General features: G+C 42.9%; 1 pseudogene; it reads right to left on the bottom strand.

The window, feature by feature from the left end:
* Positions 1-624: 624 nt before the first annotated feature.
* Positions 625-1,897, bottom strand: LOC112631078 (annotated as a pseudogene).
* Positions 1,898-21,447: the final 19,550 nt, after the last annotated feature.

Below are 21,447 nucleotides of genomic sequence, written 5' to 3'. Positions count from 1 at the left end.
ATTTTGGGGGTAACACAGGTTTTTTAATAAATAAATAAGTCCACTAGTGGGTAGGCTAAATAATGCCCTCCCCCTAGATGTCCATATCCTAATCCCTGAAACCCGTGAATTTGTTATCTTACATGGCAAAGGCTCTTTGCAGATGTGGCTAAATTAAGGAGTTTGCAATGGGGAGATTATCCTGGGTGGGCCCAGTGTAGTCAAATGGGTCCTTATACTAGGTAAGAAGGAAGCTCAATGTCAGAAAAGAAGATGTGATGATGAAAGCAGGGTTTGGGGTGATGCCACTTCTGGAAGGGGGACCTGAACCAAGGCACGAGGACAGCTTTTGGTACCTGGAAAAAACAAGGAAGTCAGTTCTCTCCTAGAGCCTCCAGCAGGATCGCAGCTTTGCCAACCCACTGGTAACTTCTGACTTCTGTATGAGAACAAGGTTGTGCTGTTTCAAGTCACTAACTTTGTTGCATTTTGTTTATAGCAGCAGTAGGAAACGAATACAACCAGAATGTAAGAGGAACTTTCCATTGGAGTCCTTTTTAAAGAGTAGGGCCTCTTTAAAGAAATATTCTTTTTGGACTGTCCTAAATTGTTTATTAGGAATGAATTTTACAATCTTTACTTATATCAGTGGTAACGGTGGAGCTGGAGAGTCTTGTGTCTTCTCCACGCTGCACAGCGAGAACCACCAACAGTGTGGTGGAACTTATGACCCTTTCCAAGGCCACGGCTCTTTTGGCCTGCAAATGTCAGCCCACACATCTCCCTGTGCTTGTGGACCGGTTTGGTGATCCACTGGGTGTCAGGATTTCTTCTGATGGCTTTATGGAATGGATCAATGAGGATAACCTCAAAAAATCTGTATGTGGAATCTTTACCAACCCAGTAAGAATTCTAGGACTGTTAGAGCCCCACAGTGGCATTTAGCTCACTCCTCTGCAACGGACTGAAGGTTTTGGGCAAACTTTAGCTGGTTAACACCATGATGGACAGGCTTGCTGTAAGTTGCACCCTTAGGAACTGGGCGTTTTCGGCCACCACGATACACACGAATCCTACATATAACATAATCTTGCTTGGCCTTGTAGCCCAGTCAGCCCGCTTTACGGGGCCTGGTGCGGTGGGGCCTGGTGGAGTGGTGAGCCCTGTGGACAGCAGAGAGCTTGCGGTACTGCCAGCAGTGGACCCTCAAGAGAAAGTGCATGACATCACACTGCTTCTTCCTCCATAGCTCCTGGATGTACTTGTATGCAGCCACCTTGGTTTAATGGATGGCTGCTGCCAGGTGGAAAAGAAAGAGCTTTTCTCCACTAAAGAAATATTTTTACACTTTTTTTGAGGGCGTTTTTAAAAAAATTAACCCCTCCACAGTTACTTCTTATAAATTCTCTTTCCTTTGGGAATTTTTGCTCCCAAGAGAAACAGTACAACCTTAGAGCAACTGAGCAAAGTTAGGCCGACTCTGAGAAGTTAGGCCAAGTTGAAGCACCACACCAGGGCTCAAGCAATTAAAAGACCTAAGGCTTCAGGTCATGGTTGGATGTGAGATCTCAGATTCTATTATTAGGTTGTTTTTCTCCTCTCTGCTCACAAACAAGCTCTCTTCCATATGCCAAGCATGATGGCCATGAAATTCAATACACATCCAATTAACTTAGGAACTCCCTGAGGAAAGAGGACTCAGGATCACTATGGCAGAAAGGTCCCAGGAGGACTCCAATTGACCTAGCTTGGATCACATGATCAAGTTAGATTCATCACTGTGGCCAGGGAGATGATATACCCTGATTGGTTGGTCTGAGAGATAGCATACTCTGATTGGCTGGTCTGGGAGATGAGCCTGCCCCGTGGCAGGAAGTTGGGTCAGCTTTAACCAAACCTCACAGAATGGGTTCCCCATAGAAATTAGAGAGTTAAAGATTAAATATCAATGAAAAGCAGAGATAAAAGACCATGTCATTGTGGAGGGGGAGAGAGAGAGAGAAAAAAAAAGACTGTCTTATGACTTTCTAGTTCTTGGATATAATGCCTCATGACACCTAGCCACATTGCCTGTGGATTCAGGAGTATCCTGCATGCTTCTGACAAACTCTCTCATTTCTTAAGTCAAGAGTGTTTATATTCTTGGCATCTAAATGATTCCCAACCAAGAAAGACCAAAGTAATATATCTTTAATGAACCAACGTGTCAGGTGATGTTTTATTGATAACAGTATTTTTGATACCTGTGATGGAATTCTTTTCCCCAGTAATAGCCCCCTGATTTTCTTTGGGGCAACACTCTGGATTCCCTTGTTTTGGATAAGCCTGGTCAAGCCAAAGTTCTGGGCATGGGATAGGTGATTCAAGTCTGCCAATCAGCCTGGGGCCACAGGGATTAGTTCAAGGGTGGGCAGTTGATCCAAGTCCAAGATTTTTTTGTGGAAACCATTGAGACTCCTTCTGCTGAGCTTGAAGCTTTGAGGACATAAGAGACTCTGGAATCCATCTTATCAGCATGAAGGCAAAGCTTGCCTGAGGATGAAAGAAAGAAGATCAGAAAGTGAAGGTAAGACAGCTGACCCCTGAGGATGTAGCCTGAGCATACGGATCTAACTGTGTGCTTAACCAACTCCTAGACTTTCAACTATGTAAACCAATACATACTCTTTTGCGCTTACACTAGCTTAGGTTAGATTTCAGTCACTTACCACAGAAAAAGTTTTTACCAATATTTTAATTTATATATTGTTTCAGTTATATTTGCATCTGTAATGTATTGCTATGCAACAAATCACCCCTAAATGTAGGGTCTTAAAATAACAATAATGTTTTCTTTCTGTGATTCTGTGGGCTAAACGAGTGAGCCTTCTGTTGGCCTTGCTTAGGCTCACCCATGAATCTGCACCCCACTGGTATACCAGGTTAGGGATGGGTTTCGCTCAGCATGTGGTCATCCATCCTCAAGGAGGCTAGACTATTCCTCTTCACATTGCAATATCAGGGCAGTGTTCAGGGGCACACATCAATATACAAATGCTTACCAGACTTCTACTTATATCATGTGTGTAGATGTCCCATTGGCCAAAACACATGTTGTGACCAATCCTAGCGTCAGTGATTCATGCTATAAAGTAGCATGAATAAAAGAAGGATGATACATTGAGATCATTTATGCAATGATTTACCAGATCCTTAAAAAATTTCTAAGTGCTTCTCTGTCCATTAGCTTATTTAAGCATCATAATAACCCTGTGAAATACTCAAAATCAATATCAATTTTGTGTCAGTTAGGCTCCAATTAGGAGAGAGAAATACCGTCAGAAATTTAAACAGAAAAAAGTGTAATATAAAGAGTTATCAATTGGTAATAAGGAACTAGCAACTGGGAATGGGAGGAGATAAAAGAGAACTCTGAAGACTAACCTAAGAGTCGGGGAGAGTGACCAAGAAAAGAACACACTTGGAAGGTAGGCCGAGTTTCACACCTTGTGGCAGGCAGGAGGAGCACACCTGTGGCCCACTGGATAGAGGAGAGGTTTGCTGAGTTGTCCCGGGCCAGAGCTGGTTATCAACTGGTGGGCTGAGGCTGGTGAGCAAGGAACCATGAGTCTCTCACCAGTGTGCCAGCCAAACTTGCAAGAGCAAACTTGCAAGAGTATGAATGTCCCTGGCCATCCTATATGCATGCCATCCATGTATAGCTATGTCATAGGAGCAAGTGGGAAAGAATAACACAGGAACTGCAAAAAGAAGCCTCTTCCACCTGCAGAGTCCCTGTGGCCCTCTCTATTGACAAAGCTGTACACAGTGCCGGCTGACAGAGGTCAACAGGTATAGGGTCCGGCTCTACAGTATCACAAAGCAGAACAACAAAGGGAACTGAGAAGCGATCAGTTGAAAAGGGGCGCCGTCCATCTCTTTGGCTTCTTCACTTCCATACGCACCCTTTCACAAACATTTGAACTCCTTCGCGAAAATAAAACACCTCGCCGGGGGCGGTGGCTCACGCCTGTAATCTCAGCACTCTGGGAGGCCGAGACGGGCGGATCACAAGGTCAGGAGATCGAGACCATCCTGGCTAACACGGTGAAACCCCGTCTCTACTAAAAACATACAAAAAAATTAGCGGGTGAGGTGGCGGGCGCCTGTAGTCCCAGCTACTCAGGTGGCTGAGGCAGGAGAATGGCCTAAACCTGGGAGGCGGAGCTTGCAGTGAGCTGAGATCCGGCCACTGCACTCCAGCCTGGAGACAGAGCGAGACTCCGTCTCAAAAAAAAAAAAAAAAAAACAAAAAAAAAAAAACTAGCCGGGCGTGGTGGCGGGCGCCTGTAGTCCCAGCTACTCAGGAGGCTGAGGCAGGAGAATGGCGTGAACCCGGGAGGCGGAGCTTTCAGTGAGCGAGATCGCGCCACTGCACTCCAGCCTGGGCAACAGGGCGAGACTCCGTCTCAAAAAAAAAAAAAAAGAAAACAAAACACCTGTATGTTTTCACCGAACGTAACACAGCTTCCCTTTGTAAAAATGAACACGTGTTCACCTCAAAATGAGGAAACACACAGTTCCAACAGTAATAACTCTGAAGTTCAGTCACAGTCCCAGTGAATATTTTGTTTGTTTTTGAGACAGGGTCTTGTCATCCAGGCTGGAGTGCAGTGATGCAATCATGGCTCACTGCAGCCTTAACCTCCCAGGCTCAATCAATCCTCCCACTTCAGCCTCTTGAGTAGCTGGGACTACAGGTGTGCACCACCATGCCTGGCTAATTTTTGTACATTTTGTTGAAACAGGGTTTTGCCATGTTGCCCAGGCTGGTCTCAAACTCAGGGGCTCAAGCAATCTGCCTACCTCGGCCTTCCAAAGTGATGGGATTACAGGGCGTGCCAATGCACTGGGCCCCAGTGAATATTTTGTTACCTGAACACTAAATTATAAAGTTAACCTCCAACAATTTAGATATAAAATAAGAGTGGGAAGGAGAGAAAAGAATATTTTTATAACATACAAATGAATATATACTGTTTGAAATGCTTATTTAGAAATAAAATGCTTGTTCCCCAGTGCCATAAAGAAACAGCACTTGAACATAAATTTAATTTCCAAGGCCATTTTTACTTTCTGCAGAAAGGGTACACTTGCCAGCAGTTTTACCATGAGAGTACACTGAACAAAGGAGACAGGGTCATTTATAACCTGACCCATCCACCTTACTGTTGTGTTCGGTTTCCATTGGCTGGAACGGGACCTCACATTCTGTATTAGTCCCGATTGGCTAGCAACTTAGAACTTTCTAAAAGAGGCAAAGGCTGAGGAGAACAAAGGAAGGAGGAAGTAACCTGTGGAATGCTGAGAAAGGTAAAAGCACCTCCAAATACGGAAGAGGAACAGGCTATGATCTAATGCTTGCTTGGACCAATATAAGCATGGCAGGGCAAATATTTAGGCTAAATTGTGGGAGCTAGGAACATAAAGTACATTGATTTATTTATTACAGCTAGCAGATATTTAAGACTGTTAGCACAGGTCTTTGAATAAATTTTGCTTCTAGGAGAAGTTGCTATACTCCTAATTAGTCAGGGAGAAGAGTCTTTTTAAAGAGGAACCTCTACTTTACTTTTTACATACACATACAACAAGCAAGGAGAAAATCTGCAAAGCTAATGTGAACTCAGAAAATCTGGCACAGGTCTCAGTTAATTTAGAGAGTTTATTTTGCCAAGGTTGAGGACACAGCCTCAGGAAGTCCTGACGACCTGTGCCCAAGGTGGTCAGGGCACAGCTTGGTTTTATACATTTTAGGGAGACAGGGAACATCAATCAGTATGTGTAAGAAGCACATTGGATGGATTGGTCTGGAAAGGCGGGACAACTTGAAGCAAAGGCAGGAAGAAGGCTTCCAGGTCGCAGACAGGTGAAACACAAATGGTTGCATTCTTTTGGGTTTCTGATGAGCCTTTCCAAAGGAGGCAATCAGATATGCATCTATCTCAGTGAGCAGAGGGATGACTTTGAATAGAATGGGAGGCAGGTGTGCCCTAAGCAGTTTCTAGCTTGAGTTTTCCTTAGTGATTTTGGGGGCCCAAGATACTTTCCTTTCACATGACCACAGTCCTGATTTTTGTAAGATGCCATAGAATGATCTATGATTTCCTCCTCCCACAATTCCTCCTATATTCACTTTACCCTCAGACAGAACCTCAGATGGTCAAGGTTCTTTACTAGGTGAAATGACCCAAACCTTCATTCCCTAAGGGTCTGAGTCTTCAGTCATGCTGCTTTTTGTTTGCTTGTTTCTGTAGTTTTCTATTACCTTTTACTATTGCACATAGAAGTACTAAGAGGATCTCTAGATAATCCTCTGTGTTCCAGACATGGTTCCTCTTCCCCATTGTGTAGCAGCAGTTCAATTTCCCCTTGGTAACTGGGATCAATCATTCTAGCCCGTAGAGTAACACATTTTTCTGCTGGTTGGCTCAGTGGCACAAGTCACCCCAAATGGCCAGGTGGCAGTTGCATCTCTCAGGAAGCCACAGTTTCACCAAGCAGGCAATAAAGGGTGGATTTGGAGCTGAGTGGTGAGAATAAATTGATAGCAGCACAGTTGTCTCTGTTCTTCAAATAAGAAAACTATGATTCAGAGAGCCAATTGATATGCTTTACATCATGTGCTACCAAGAGGCAAGGGCCAGGACTTCATCCCTGGTCCTCAGGCCTCAGATCAGAATCTTCTTTTTTGCTCTTTTAGGGATAGTTGTTCAGCTAGATTGGATCAAGCACCAGACACAAATATAAGACCTGGGTCTGAATGCTACCATTTATTTACTCACTGTAAAACCCTGGGCAACTCACTTAAGGATTCTGGAGCCTCAGTTTTTTTCAACTGTAAAGTCAGGACACTGGTCCCCACTTGACAGGATTAGAATGAGAACTGAATGGTTAAAGGTCTATGAAGGCACTCTGTAAACTCCAGCAGATTATACAAAGCTAAGGCATCATTATTAAGGATCGCACAGTCTCTCAAGTTACTGCTTACCCGTGGAAAATTTTGATTAATTCCTTAGCATCTCATAGTTTATGACAAATGGCCCTATTAAGGGAAGTTACTGCCACCCAGGCAGCGACGGGGTGATTTCTAAAATCAGCAGAAAATGTAGAACAAGTGGGCATAGTCCAGAGTGGCAGGAATTGGTAGGGTTCTATGGACCAGTAATCTCTGACTCTCAATTATTTCTGCCAAATATTTCTTTCGAGTCATTTTGGGAAATGGCTCACTGCCTTTTGCTATTTTATTAAATCTAAGAACCTCATTAAGTCAAACTATCAGTGATGCATTGTCAGCAGGAAGAAAATGGGGAAAATCCTCTTTCAGTGTTTGATCACGAAAATCTTTCTAACAAACCCAAGACAAACACATTCCACTCCTACTGCCTATTCACATGAGATTAACTATTGTGCCTGTTCACAATATTCAATCATCATTTCTTACTCATTTAGAGCTGCTTGCATGCATTAGGAAATGGAGAACAGCAGGCTACAGTGTATCCTTCTGCATTCTCAGTGCTAGAAATATGGCTTAATTAAATGCAATTAGGACCTTGACACTATTTTTATTAAGAAAAGAAGCAGCCAAAACTCTCTCCTCCAAAATAAAGAAAAAGATAGTAGAAGAAATTAACATTTGTTTTTCACTTTCTACTACACACTCTAGGTTGTTCCCAGTTTTTTTGTTGTATTTTATAGACCATTACTCACAGTCGTGCCTAACAAACACCTAGACTGCCTTTCTCGCCTTTACTTGCTACATTGATAGTCCCCACTAATAATAAGCATTGAACATATTTGGAGGGAAAAGCACAGTTTCCTATGCTCAGTCCAATTAATGAAAATGTTGTTTTCCATATAGTTTTCAGGAAGGTGTTACATCATTAAACATCATCATCTGAGGGATGATTTGAGACAGGGTCTCACTCTGTCACCCAGGTTGGAGTGCAGTGGCACAATCATGGCTCACTGCAGCCTTGATCTCCCCAGACTTAGGTGATTCTCCCACCTCAGCCTCCCAAGTAGCTGGGACTACAAGGTGTGTGCCACCATGTCTGGCTAATTTTTTTATTTTTATTTTTTATTTATTTATTTTTTTTTGGAGAGACAGGGTTTTGCCGTGTTGCCCAGGCTGGTCTCGAACTCCTGGGCTCAAGCAATCCACCTGCCTCAGCCTCCCAAACTGCTGGGATTACAGGCATGAGCCACCATGCCCAGCTTCATCCTACATCATCTTAGCAGCTGTCTGTGTGCCTAATTTGGTGTCTGGCACACAGGCACACAATAAATATTTGTATGGAGGCCTTTGGCTTCGTGTCATAGCCTGTTATCAATGAAAGAATCATAGAAGAAGAACTCATAAAGAGGTTCTAAACTTTTCAGATGACATTTAAAATTAACTGGTTTCGGGCTATCATGCTAAACCAAGACTTTTAAAGAAAGTCTTCCCCTTCATTATTAAAGTGATAAATGGTCACTATGGAGTTTTTTGAAAATATAAGGAAAAATAAGATGAAAATCACCCATAGTCTCACAACCCAGATATATTTTTTAAAATTTTGGTGTATTTTCTCCTGTCTCTCTCTCTCATTAGGATTGTACAATACACAGTTTTGTGCTCAACACTTTTTCACATAATATATTTTGAATATATTTTTCTTGTCATTATGTGGTCTTCGAAAACAAAATATTCAATGAATGTATGAAATTCTATGCTTGTATATATGCATATGTGTACTCCCTCAGTGTGTATATACAAAGACACACACACATACCCTCACACACATACAGGGACGGACACACACACAGAGACACAGAATACTACATAAAACAAAGCTGAATTTGTTACTTATGGTAAGGAAGAGCCATGCTGGTCAGGTAGAATCTGGCTGAGCAGAATAATGATTTTATACTGGATTTTGGGGAAGCATAGAGTTCAGGGATTGGGAGATTTTCAGGGATATAAGTAGACTGACGTCAACTCTAGAGATGTGGTTACTCCAGTGAGACTGTCGTTGATTGGTTGGCATTCAGAAGCTCATTTACTAGACTAACTTGATTCCTGAGTGGCTGACTTGCATATGTAAGAGACTATCACTGATTGGTTGGTTTGTCAAAGCATGTTCACTGAAGCAAGTTGCATTGATTGATAGAGTTTAAATCCTGGTTATAATGGTACTTGTTACCATGGTTATAGAACAATCAACCTTTTCCCAGGAATATGGGATTTTAAAAAATTCTTAATACAATAATTTAATCATTCTCTTATTATGGGATAACTGGATTACTCACAATATTTCCCCTATTATAAATAATGCTCCAGAGACTATGCTAACAATATTTGAGCATATTCCCGGTTATTTTGTTAGGAAAGATTCCTCGAAGTGGACTGGTGAGTCAACAGATGATTTTGTTTAATTTCATTAAAGTAATACGAGTTTGTTACAGAACATTTAGGAAATATAGATACATAAAAAGGAGAAAATTAAAATCGTCCATAAGCTACCCCTCTCCATACCATATTATCCCTGTTTAATGTTTAGAACTTATTCTTCTATTCCATTTGTTGTGTGCCTCTGTAGATGTATACAAAAAAACACAAATGAAAAATTCTGGTAGTTCTCTTTTCCATTTTGCTTTCTTTATCTAATTTTCCGGGATATCTTTCCTTGTCATTACATAGTCTCATGTAATGTCTGGATAAGATGTGTGTTTATATCCGTATGTAATACCACAGTTCCTTTAACTATTTTCTGTTGTTGGATATGCAGGTCTCCCTTCCACCTTATTTTGTTCAATCCTAATAGTATTCTTATATTATTTTAAATTTTTTCATTATTATTATTATTTTGAGACAGAATCTCGCTTTGTCGCCCAGGCCTGAGTGCAGTGGTGCCATCTCTGCTCACTGCAACCTCCACCTCCTGGGCTCAGGCGATTCTCCTGCCCCAGCCTCCCAAGTAGCTGAGACTACAGGTGCCTGCCACCACGCCCAGCTACTTTTTATACTTTTAGTAGAGATGGGGTATCACCATGGCCAGGCTGCTCTTCAACTCCTGACCTCAGGTGATCCACCCATCTCGGCCTCTGAAAGGGCTAGGATTACAGGCGTGAGCCACCGCACCTGCCTTCATTATTATTAAACAATGACTTATTGCATATATGTATACCTAAATGTTCACACATGTCTATGTTTATTGTCTAAAAATGATTTCACAGAAGTTGGACTTTGGGTCAAGTATTGGGGCAGGGTTTTAAGATTTTTTGATAAGTATGTTGGAAAAATGGTTTCCAGAAAGTTAAAAATGTAAACTGCTGAATTTTCTTCACCCTATGTAATACTTTGCCTCAAAGTATTTTTTCTGTTCTTTGCCCATTTTATAGAAAGAATTAGTATCATATTTCTATATTAATTTGTATTTTACTGAGTGGAGGGTTGAAACTACTTTCCAGTTATTGTTAAAATTGTTTTTCCTTCTACCAACGTCTTATTTATGAACTTTGTTATTTTTCTGTAGTCAGGTTCATATTTTCATATATGGTTGTTAGAATACTTCATATAAATATATTCACCCTTGGCTGGGTGCAGTGGCTCACGCCTGTAATTCTAGCACTTTGGGAGGCTGAGGTGAGCAGATCACCTGAGGTCAGGAGTTTGAGACCTGCCTGACCAACATGGAGAAAACCTATCTCTACTAAAAATACAAAATTGGGCAGGCTTGGTGGCGCATGCCTGTGATCCCAGCTACTCAGGAGGGTGAGGCAGGAGAATTGCTTGAACCCGGGAGGTGGAGGTTGCAGTGAGCCGAGACTGCGCCACTGCACTCCAGCCTGGGCGACAGAGCAAGACTCCATCTCAAAAATAAATAAATAAATAAATAAATACACACACACACACACACACACACACACACACACAGACACACACATATTCACCCTTGTGGCATTTCAGGTATCTTATTATTTGCTTTAAATTTGATTTAGTGTTTTAAAAATCTCAGTATTATGGAAATTTTCAAACTTTCAAAGGTTTTTATATACTGTATGTAATACTAGGGAAAATAGTATAATAAACCTCCATGAGCACATTACCCAGTTTCAATAATTATCATGGCCCATCTTATGTCTCTATGCCCCCCAGCCTCTCTCACACTGGATTATTTTGAAGCAAGTCTCCAACATCAAATAGTCTCAGCAGTAAACACTTCTATATGCATATATATATATATATACACACACACACACACACACACATTTTGTTATTCTTGTTATGTTTGTTGAGACAGGGTCTCACTCTGTTGCCCATGCTGGAGTGCAGTAATGCAATCATAGCTCACTACAGCCTTGAATTCCTGGACTCAAGCAATCTTCCCACCTCAGCCTCCCCAGCAGTTGGGGCCTTCAAGTGGCATCACCATGCCCAGCTAGTTAAAAAAAAATTTCTTTTGTAGAGACAGGGTCTCTCTATGTTGGCCAGGCTGGTCTCCAACTGATCTCAAGCAATCCTCCCATCTTGGCTCCCCAAAGTGCTGGGATTACAGGCAAGAACCATCATGCCCAGCCTGTATATACATATATTTAAAAAATCTAACAGCAATATTATTATCACACCAAAAACCTCTATAATAATTCTTTAATATTATTAAATATCTAGTCAGTGTTCATATTTTCCTGACATATATACTATATATTTGTATATATAATATATGCACATATATTTGCATATATTATTTATATACATATATATACACACACATATATGTAAAATCACAAATCATTGGATTCTGAAGTTAGACTCACACAATCAAAGGTATTACCCAGTATCAAGCTCCACAAGTAATTTCAAAAATACAGGCAATCAGGCTGGGTGTGGTGGCTCATGCCTGTAGTACCAGCACTTTGGGAGGTCAAGGTGGGTGGATCACTTGAGGTCAGGAATTCAAGACCAGCCTGGCCAACATGGTGAAACCCCATCTCTACTAAAACTACAAAAATTAGCTGGCACCTGTAATCCCAGCTAGCTAGGAGTCTGAAGCACAAGAATTTCTTGAGCCTGGGAGGCAGAGGTTGCAGTGAGCTGAGATCACACCACTGCATGCCAGCCTGGGCAACAGAGTGAAACTGTGTCTCAAAAAAAAAGAAAAGAAAAGAAAAAACATAGACAATCAAGAGAATGAGAAAAAGTACAGACAGCTTCCAAGGATGGGGCAAGGTCACTGTGGGGGTGGCTCTGAGAAACCTGGCAAAGCGATGGACAACACAGAGGGAAGGGGACATGCCTGAGTTGCCCTGAAGATGCTTGAGGGAGGAATGCTAAGGGACAGAGGCTAAGGCGAGTAGGATGCTTGGATGGCTATTTCATGTCAGGCTAAAAGATCCACCAGAGGAACGACCCTTGGAGGGCCCAGAGGACACGCCCTTCAGCCAGGGCATTGGAATGTGCTGGTGAGGGGGCATCAGCACTGCTAATCCATTCAGTGGTGGTGCTCCACTGCAGGTCAGGGTCAGCCATTGAGAAGATGGTCTGAGTTGGGCTTGTTAATGGGGATAGGGATGATGGAGCCCTGAAATAATAGAGGCAACTTAACCACCAGAAGCCAGGAGGACATAATGAGTGTAACGAGTAGCAGTGTGGAAGGGGGTGTTGACCCACAAGGGGCTATGGAGATGACTGATAGAGCAGGGTATCTGTAGGGGCAACACAGGCACCAACAAGGGTGGTGCTTAATATCTAGAACCACACACACAAAAAAAGACAAGAATGAAAGAGCAGGGAGAGAGAGTGCCTGTCTCACGTCTCCCAGTCAGAACTCAGTGTTACTTTTTAAATAGCATTTGCAGTAACCCAGGCATATTTTGCTAAGGATTATGCAGAGGCAGAGAGCAAGCCTTCTTTTATTAACATTTGAGTTCTAGCTGCCTTCTCCTCTCAACTATTCTTCGCTGATTCTCCATCTCCAAACTATTTGTCCTAAACTTTTTTGGCCTCATCCATTCTCCACCCACACAGCACACATTAGCAATGATGCGGGTGGCCTCACAAACTTCAAAATCTGACAGTGCAATCTCAAACCTATTGCTAAATTACCTCTGTGAGCTCCTTCAGACCAGACTCAGCACTTCATCTTGGCTACTCTCTGAAACCCAACTTCAGAACTTTTGATAAGCAATATGGACTTCACTGAATGCTTCATAAGGAAATAAAGAGAAGATTACATGACAAATCATAGAGCAAAACTTCATCAGCAAACTTTAAACAAACTTCAAAGTTCTACCTTTGGCCGAGCGCGATGGCTCACACTTTTAATCCCAACACTGAGAGGCTAAGGTGAGCAGATCACTTGAGGTCAGGGGTTCAAGATAAGCCTGGTCAATATAGTGAAACCCCATCTCTACTAAAAATACAAAAATTAGCCGGGCATGGTGGCGGGTGTTTGTAATCCCAGCTACTTGGGAGACTGAGGCTTGAGAATCGCTTGAATCTGAGACGCGGAGGTTGCAGTGAGCTAAGATTGCACCGTTGCACTCCAGCCTGGGCGACAGAGCCAGACTCTGTCTCAAAAAAAAAAAAAAGAAGAAGAAGAAAAGAAAAAAGAAAAAAAGAGAAAAGTTTCACCTTGATGATCTGGAGGTGCTTACTTAAGCTTCTTTACCACTCTCTACCTTGAGCAGTATCTTTTGGGCACTTTGCAGTTCTCAGGAGTATCTATGCTCTTGCCTTCATATCTTTCCACTTGTCATTCTCTCTTTTAGCATATTCTTCCTACCTCCACTTCCCAAACTGGATAATTCGTGATCATCCTTTAGGAGTTATAGATTTCACTTCTTTTGAGCAGCCTCCCTTCTCCCTCCAAGTCTAAATTAGGGATCTTTCCTGAAGGCTCCTCTTATTATCTCCTCGCTTACTCTTTATATCAGTCAGGGGCCCCGCAGGAAGCAAACGGCACACTCCGAGTTAAAGAAACCAACCAGGAATGCTGAGGCATCTGGGAACCAGAAAACTTGAGAAACCATTCATACCCCTAAGCCTGAAGGAACAAATGGAGAGAGTGGTGTTACTAACACCCTCGTGAGAGCTGGGGCCATGGAAGCAGAGTCATCCAGCAGGAGTCAGAGCCAGAGAGGAGCATCAGCACTGCTAGACTGAAGAAGGAAGAGCTGGGGCTGGGGAATGAATATTCTGATGTCCCTCTCCTTTCCCCTCCTTCCAATATCTGTCCATAGGTTGCACCTAACCAGAAGTCAGAGGGCAAGAAAGCCCAGGCCGTTCTCTGGGGGCCTTGAGTTTGACAGAAAGATACAGAGAATAGATGGTGAAAGGAGAATAGCCAGCATTTCCTATATTAATTCTTTATCACATGGTGTCGTATTTGCTGAGTTGCTGATTTCAGCTTCTTGAAGGCAGGTGCAGCATTCTCACGACCTGGTACAATGCCTTGTATATGTAAACACCCTATAAAGAAATCTTTACATCATTCAGTACACATATCAGGTGATGCAGTACATATTGTTAATTCTCATATTAATCCCCATTGCCTAATGTATGGAGAGAGGAACAGAACTAACATTTCCCAAATAATTAACTAATGAGCGGCAACGTAGCCCATGGCAGAGTGCAGAGACTTCACAGCCACACTGCCTAGGGTCAGGTCTGCTTTCACCACTTCCTAGCTGGGTGACCTCTGCCAAATTGTTTGTCTGAGCGTCAGTTTTCCAACCTAAAAACAGAAGCAAAAATAGACCTCCCTCATAGGGTTTTTTAAAGAATTCAGTGATTGAATATACGTGAAATGGTTGGAAGAGTGTCAGGCACATAGCATCATAAAAATGTAAGGTGCTTATTATTAATGAAATTATAATGTAAAAATATAAGGTGCTCTAATGATTGGTATTGTTACTTATGGCTAAAATTGCACCCCATCTTGGAATAGAGCTGCTTGTCTACTGTTAGAAAAGAGGTTTCTGGGTCTTTTGGACAGTACTCTCCCTGTACAGTCATTTTAGCAATGTGCACCTGGATAATATTATCTGCTTAGCCTGGTGACTATAACTCAAAAGGAAAGTGCTGTGAAAACTTTGCAGAAAATGACTCAATGTTTTCCATCCCTGGTGCAAAGCTGGCAGTGGTAGGAGATGCATGGAATCATGGCCTTTGAGTTGGACAGATGTGATGCTTCAAGTCCCACCTTCCCTCATTACTAGGTGTGTAATCTCATGAAACTTCTTTACTTCTCTGATCCTGAGCCTTCATCTGTAAAAACAGAGAAAACAGAGCCAGGCACGGTGTCTTGCAAATGTAATCCCAGCTACTTGGGAGGCTGAGGCAGGAGGATAAAATAAACCAACAAAACAAAACAAAAAAAGGCCAGGTGCAGTGGCTAACACCTGTAATCCCAGCACTTTGAGAGGCCGAGGTGGGCAGATCACCAAAGATCAGGAGTTCAAGACCAGCCTGGTCAACATGGCAAAACCACGTCTCTACTAAAAATACAAAAATTAGCCAGCTGTGGTGGTGGGTGCCTGTAATCCCAGCTACTTGGGAGGCTGAGGCAGGAGAATTGCTTGAACCTGGGAGTCGAAGGTTGCAGTAAGCCAAGATCGCACCACTGCACTCCAGCCTGGGCAACAGAGCAAGACTGTCTCAAAAAAACCCAAAAACCAAAAAATGAAAATAGCAAAATAGCATCTACTTTGCAAAATTATCTGAAAATTAAATAAAACAAAGCATGTGTTAACATCTAAGGCCATATTTGGCCCACTGTAGACTGTTTCTGTTTTTTTTTTTTTTTCTTTCAGAGAAAACTTTAAAAGGTACTCTACAGATAAAAAACAAAATAAAAAAATATAGCCAAATAAATATTTACCCAACATCCACAATCATGGACTCCAAAGTGTACTGCTGTTGTTTGAGAGCCACGTCCACCACATAGTAATTAGGTGGCCTTTGGGGAGTTACTTAATTATTGGTGTTTTAGTTTCCTCATCTGTAAAATAGGGATAATAATAGTAACCATCTCATAGAGTTGTTCTGAATATAAATAATCTATAATATGTGATGTACTTAGAATAATGCCTAGCTCTTCATAAGTGTTAATTCCTCCTCCTCCTCTTCCTCCTCCTGTTATCGTAGTTGTTATTTGATCAAGGGACAAATTAGGCACTAGAGGAGACACTAAGACGCTTTATTCCATGCCACTGCCATCAAGAGGTTGTGATCTTCGACCCGAGTAGCCGTTTTAAGGGAACCATGCCCATGTCACCCTTTTAAGTTAAAGGAAAGTTTTCTTTGACAGCCTTCAACCTAGGTAAACTCTCAGGGTAAACAAAGCCCTGAGATTCCTAACTCACCATGGTCGCAAAGCCTATTGCTTTCTCTACACTGTCTTCACCACAGGTTATACTCAGGTCCCAGCTGAGGGAGAGACAGGGTCTTCCGATACCCACAACCACAGAAGAGAAAAATGAGAGATGATTATTCCTGCAGGAGCTTCCGCAGATGCATCGATACAATCTACGCAAATGCAGTAAAACTGGACTGATTAGGTGGGGTGAATAGCATGGGAAATATGAGCAAAACAAATGGTGATTACGGCTGAGACAGGATTGCAGCACGGCTATTTAATTCTACCTTAATTCAACAAAGCTGGCATGAAAATGTTTAGTGTCAAAGACCTGGCACACCAACAACAACATCATTAATTAATATTGACTAAGTGTCCAGAGCCTCTTGGGTACTGCAGAGCAAAAACAATTCCCAGCCTTAAAATGAAAACAGGATAGAGAAAAAGGGTCATCTCCTTTTTTTTTTTTTTTTTTTTTTTTTTTTAAGATGGAGTTTCACTCTTGTCGCACAGGCTGGAGTGCAATGGCACGATCTCTGCTCACTGTAACCTCCGCCTCCCAGCTTCAAATGATTCTCCTGCCTCAGCCTCCTGCATAGCTAGGATTACAGGTGCTTGCTACCACGCCCAGCTACTTTTTGTATTTTTAGTAGAGACGGGATTTCTCCATGTTGGTCAGGCTGGTCTCAAACTCCTGACCACAGGTGATCCACCTGCCTCAACCTCCCGAAGTGCTGGGATTACAGGCGTGAGCCATCTCGCCAGGCTGGGTCATCTTTTAAAAATATTTTTCTCCCCCAGGAAGGTGGGCAGTATGAGAAGCCATTGGATTCATTTAGGAGTATTCTTATAGGGAAATGGAAATATTATCAAAATGACGATAATGGCAGCTGACCGTGAATATCAGATACTGTCCTAGTACTCTACATATATTGTTTTTTGTTTTGTTTTGTTTTGATGGAGTTTTGCTCTGTCGCCCAGGCTGGAGTGCAGTGGTGGCACTATTTCAGCTCACTGCAACCTCTTCCTCCCGGGTTCAAGCGATTTTCCTGCCTCAACCTCTCGAGTATCTGGGATCACAGGCATGCGCCACCATGCCTGGCTAGTTTTGTATTTTTAGTAGAGACGGGATTTCTCCATGTTGGTCAGGCTGGTCTTGAACTCCTGACTTCAGGTGATCTGCCTGCCTCAGTCTCCCAAAGTGCTAGAATTACAGGCGGGAACCACCGCGACCAGTCATATTGGCTTATTTAATACAGGTAGTTAATCCTCATTCCCTGACAAATAAAGGGAAGGATGGGGGCAACGTTTATTAAGCTCTTAGTGAGTGTCCAGCACAGAGCTATTTTCTTTTGTACACGCTCTCATTAAATCCTTAAATGGTAATTTTCCTAGCTGAGAAGAAAGAGGTTCAGAGAATTTAAGTGATTTGCTAAGTTCTTAGCATTAGTACGTGGCAGATCAGCAGTTTAAACTCAGTTTTGTCTGACCCCAAAAAGTGACTTTCATTTTTACCACACTGTGTTCTTCTAATAACATTATAGAAACAAGTCTCAAAGTCTACATAGCAGATGCCTAATAGTTGACACTGATTTTTTTGTTCAGAGATCTTTCTCCTGGGAAGGGCTTATTCTAACCAGGTTGAGGCTACCTTTATACACATCCCATCTCCCTCATTCTCCTCATTATATCAGAATCCTTCCCAGAAACTCGCTTTTTTATTAAACTAATTAAAGTTGGGTTTCTGACTCTTACAACCTAGTGTATCCCAGTTGAACCCCCACCACAATTTCAGTGATAGGGCAGGTTGTAAATTCATTCTTGGCATATTACACAGTGAAATAGATGTATTACTCTATACAGGATGTCACTGTAATCAGATGGATCTTTGTTTTTGGAGGATGGAAACCAGTCTCTTTACTATCTGGTCCCACCTTTTTTAAGGGAAGCATGATTTGATCCTGCAGTTTAAGAAAATATCTTGTATACTGGCCGGGTGCGGTGGCTCATACCTGTAATCTCAGCACTTTGGGAGACTGAGGCGGGCGGATCACCTGAGGTCGGGAATTTGAGACCAGCCTGACCAACATGGAGAAACCCCATCTCTACTAAAAACACAAAAAATTAGTCAGGAGTGGTGGCACATGCCTGTAGTCCCAGCTGCTTGGGAGGCTGAGACAAGAGAATCGTTTGAACCTGGGAGGCGGAGGTTGCAGTGAGCTGAGATCATGCCATTGCACTCCAGCCTGGGTGACAGAGTGAGACTTTGTCTCAGAAAAACAAACAAACAAAAAATCTCTTGTATATCATGTTAAGCTTGGATAGAATATTGCATTTATTTTCATCCAGTATAGACCCATTAGACACCTTATCTTTTTTATGCCCTCCTTCTTATCAAAAATTGTTTAATAGTAAATAATTAAGGCTGTGGGGGAGTGGCTTGTGAGGGGAGGATGTTCTACAAAGCATGGTGTCTTTGAGCTCAAAGAATTTACAATGTGGATAGGAAGAGAAGACATGTGGACATGAGAAGAGGACAACTGACATCCAAAGCCACTCTTCATCCTATGAATCGGCTGATATGCTCCAAAAGTCCCTTGGAAAGCAGGCGGGTGAAACCTGGAATATTTCCTCATAGGAAATGATATAAGGTCCTGCTATTCCAGGTTTCATCTGAAAAATTAACCCGGTAATGTCACAAAATGGTCCAAAATCTTTACCCTCTAAGGCCTCCCCCAGTCTGGCTTCTGTCCTCCTTTCCTGGTGATTTCTCTTTCTACCCATACCATGCTGGTGCTCTTTAAGTGCCCAGCGTCCTACCCTGTCACGAGCCTTTCGCCAGTCCCAGTCCATCTCCTGGCTGCTCTTTCCTGCCTGGCACTGCCTTGCACCTTCATGAACCCTTAGTCATCCTTCTGGATCAAGCCGAGAAAGGAACTGTTGCTCACGAGGTGTTTTATTTTCTTTTTTTCTTTGTTTTTCTTTCTTTCTTTTTTTCTTTTCTTTCTTTCTTTTTTTTTTTTTTTTTTTTTTTTTGAGACAGAGTCTTGCTCTGCCACCCAGAATGGAGTGCAGTGGCACGATCTTGGCTCACTGCAACCTCTGCCTCCTGAATTCAAGCAATTCTCCTGCCCCAGCCTCCCAAGTAGCTGGGACTACAGGTGCATACCACCATGCCTGGCTAATTTTTTTGTATTTTTAGTAGAGCCAGGGTTTCATCATGTTGACCAGGCTGGCCTCGAGCTCCTGACCTCAAGTGGTCTGCCTGCCTTGGCCTCCCAAAGTGTTGGTGTTGGGAATAATGCTTAAAGAGAAACCTCATCATATCCCACATTGGGATGACAGGTGCGAGCCACCTTGCCCAGTCTCACGAGGCGTTTTCTGACTCCTCAGACCAAATCTTCCTTTCAAACACTGCCTAGCACTTTTTGGCGTGTCCTTTGTAGTCCTCACTGTACTAGCAGGAATTTCTCTAGTGCCTCTCTCCTCTCTCAGAGTCCGTTTTTTCATCCAGAGGTGAGCATTGGAGTATGTACCGTGTGGGCTGTGATGAGGGTAGGAGAAAATCACAGAGGCACAGAGTACAGCACACATGAGCTCTCCAGCCACAAGAGCCTCCTGTGGCTACAGACACAGTGGAAATGTCTGGGGACAGACTGCCTCATTCTTCACTGAGAGGTGCCTGCCTGAGGTGGCTGCTGAAGCTCCCCCAGCTTCTGGGAGGTGAGGAACAGTTACCATCCAGCTGAGGCTGCTCCCAAAAAAGCCCATGAACTTCTCTTCTGTCCTTGGGTAAGCAGACTCATGCTTACAGCAACACAGTGCTGATTCAGGTCAGCAAGCCCTAGCTCGTGTCCCACACTCAGGCCAAACAGGAAGATCCAAAAGCAGCCTTCTGAAACCGAAGTCATTACAAACAAACAAAGCGCGCGCACACACACACACACAGACATGCACATGCACACGCACATACACAAGTATGATTTAATGGCCAGGTCTTGACTGTCTTGGAAATGGATGGGCCACCTGGGCTTACAAATAAACCAGGTCATGTTTGATTTTTCCAGGAGAAATGGAGGATGGGGAGAGCGAGTCTAGCAGAGCTCTGAGATGGCCTAGAATGGGCATTTGGGGAGAACTCCTGGGCTAGCTATCCTTGAAATGTGTAGGTCTCCCTGCTGAGGCTCTGCGGGTGATCAGGCACTGTCAGAATGAATTAGTGGCTCCATAAAGCCAGGCTCTGTGGCTAAATGGTGGGGGCTAAAATCTCTGAAGTTCCTTACATCCCAGCAGGCTTCTCTAAAATATTTATGGCTGTTAGGCAACATGGCAAGCCCAGGTCCTTGAAATCTGGAATGAAGGTCTGGGACAAGGTTCCTACTGGCCAGCTGGGGAATCTTGGGCAACCCTCTTCACTTCTCTGAGTCTCTTCTCTCTACATGCAGAAAGCAGCTGATAAAGCCCTGTCTGCCTCATAGGGTGCCGGGGAGGGGCCAAGATCCAATCAGCGTCTCCGCCCCCCGGAAAGTGATAAACAACTGGGATTATTTTCCAAATATTGTTCCAGTTTATCTCCCTTACTCTTGAAGGCTTTTGGAAAGCTCTCCAAAAGGCTGTGACCTTACAGTCAATTTGTATTTATTTGTTGAGAAGCTTCGGTAAATCAAAGGCATAAAACAGGGGACTCAGCTAAGGAAAGTATTTCCGCTCACTGCGAAGAGATAAATTTTCAGGCCCCGAAAGGGGAGCTGGAGAACGGTGCAGGCATGTTTACAGCCCCCTCGTTAGTTCAGGCACAGTGATTGTTTGAAGTCCCAGATTCACCCAGCGAATAAGAAAGGCCCAGCAAGTCAGCAGTTTGACGTTGTCTCCAAGGCTTTCTGTTATGTTTATACTGGAAAGAAACCATTGGCCTCTGTAAAGTGGAATTTCCATATAATAATTGAGATGGCCTTGTAAGGAGGGAAGGTCCCTGTTGCTGCTTCTACAAGGAAGTTGGACTGATAGGGAAATGTGGAAACAAAGGAAGCTTTTGTCTTATCTCTGAAGCGAAGCGTTGTATGGTGGTTTCCAAATGCCTGTCTCATGC

This window comes from Theropithecus gelada, chromosome 9 (assembly GCF_003255815.1).
Source record: "Theropithecus gelada isolate Dixy chromosome 9, Tgel_1.0, whole genome shotgun sequence".
NCBI lineage: Eukaryota > Metazoa > Chordata > Mammalia > Primates > Cercopithecidae > Theropithecus > Theropithecus gelada.
The sequence above is the reverse complement of the archived record's forward strand: the minus strand, read 5'-3'. Positions and strand labels throughout refer to the sequence as shown.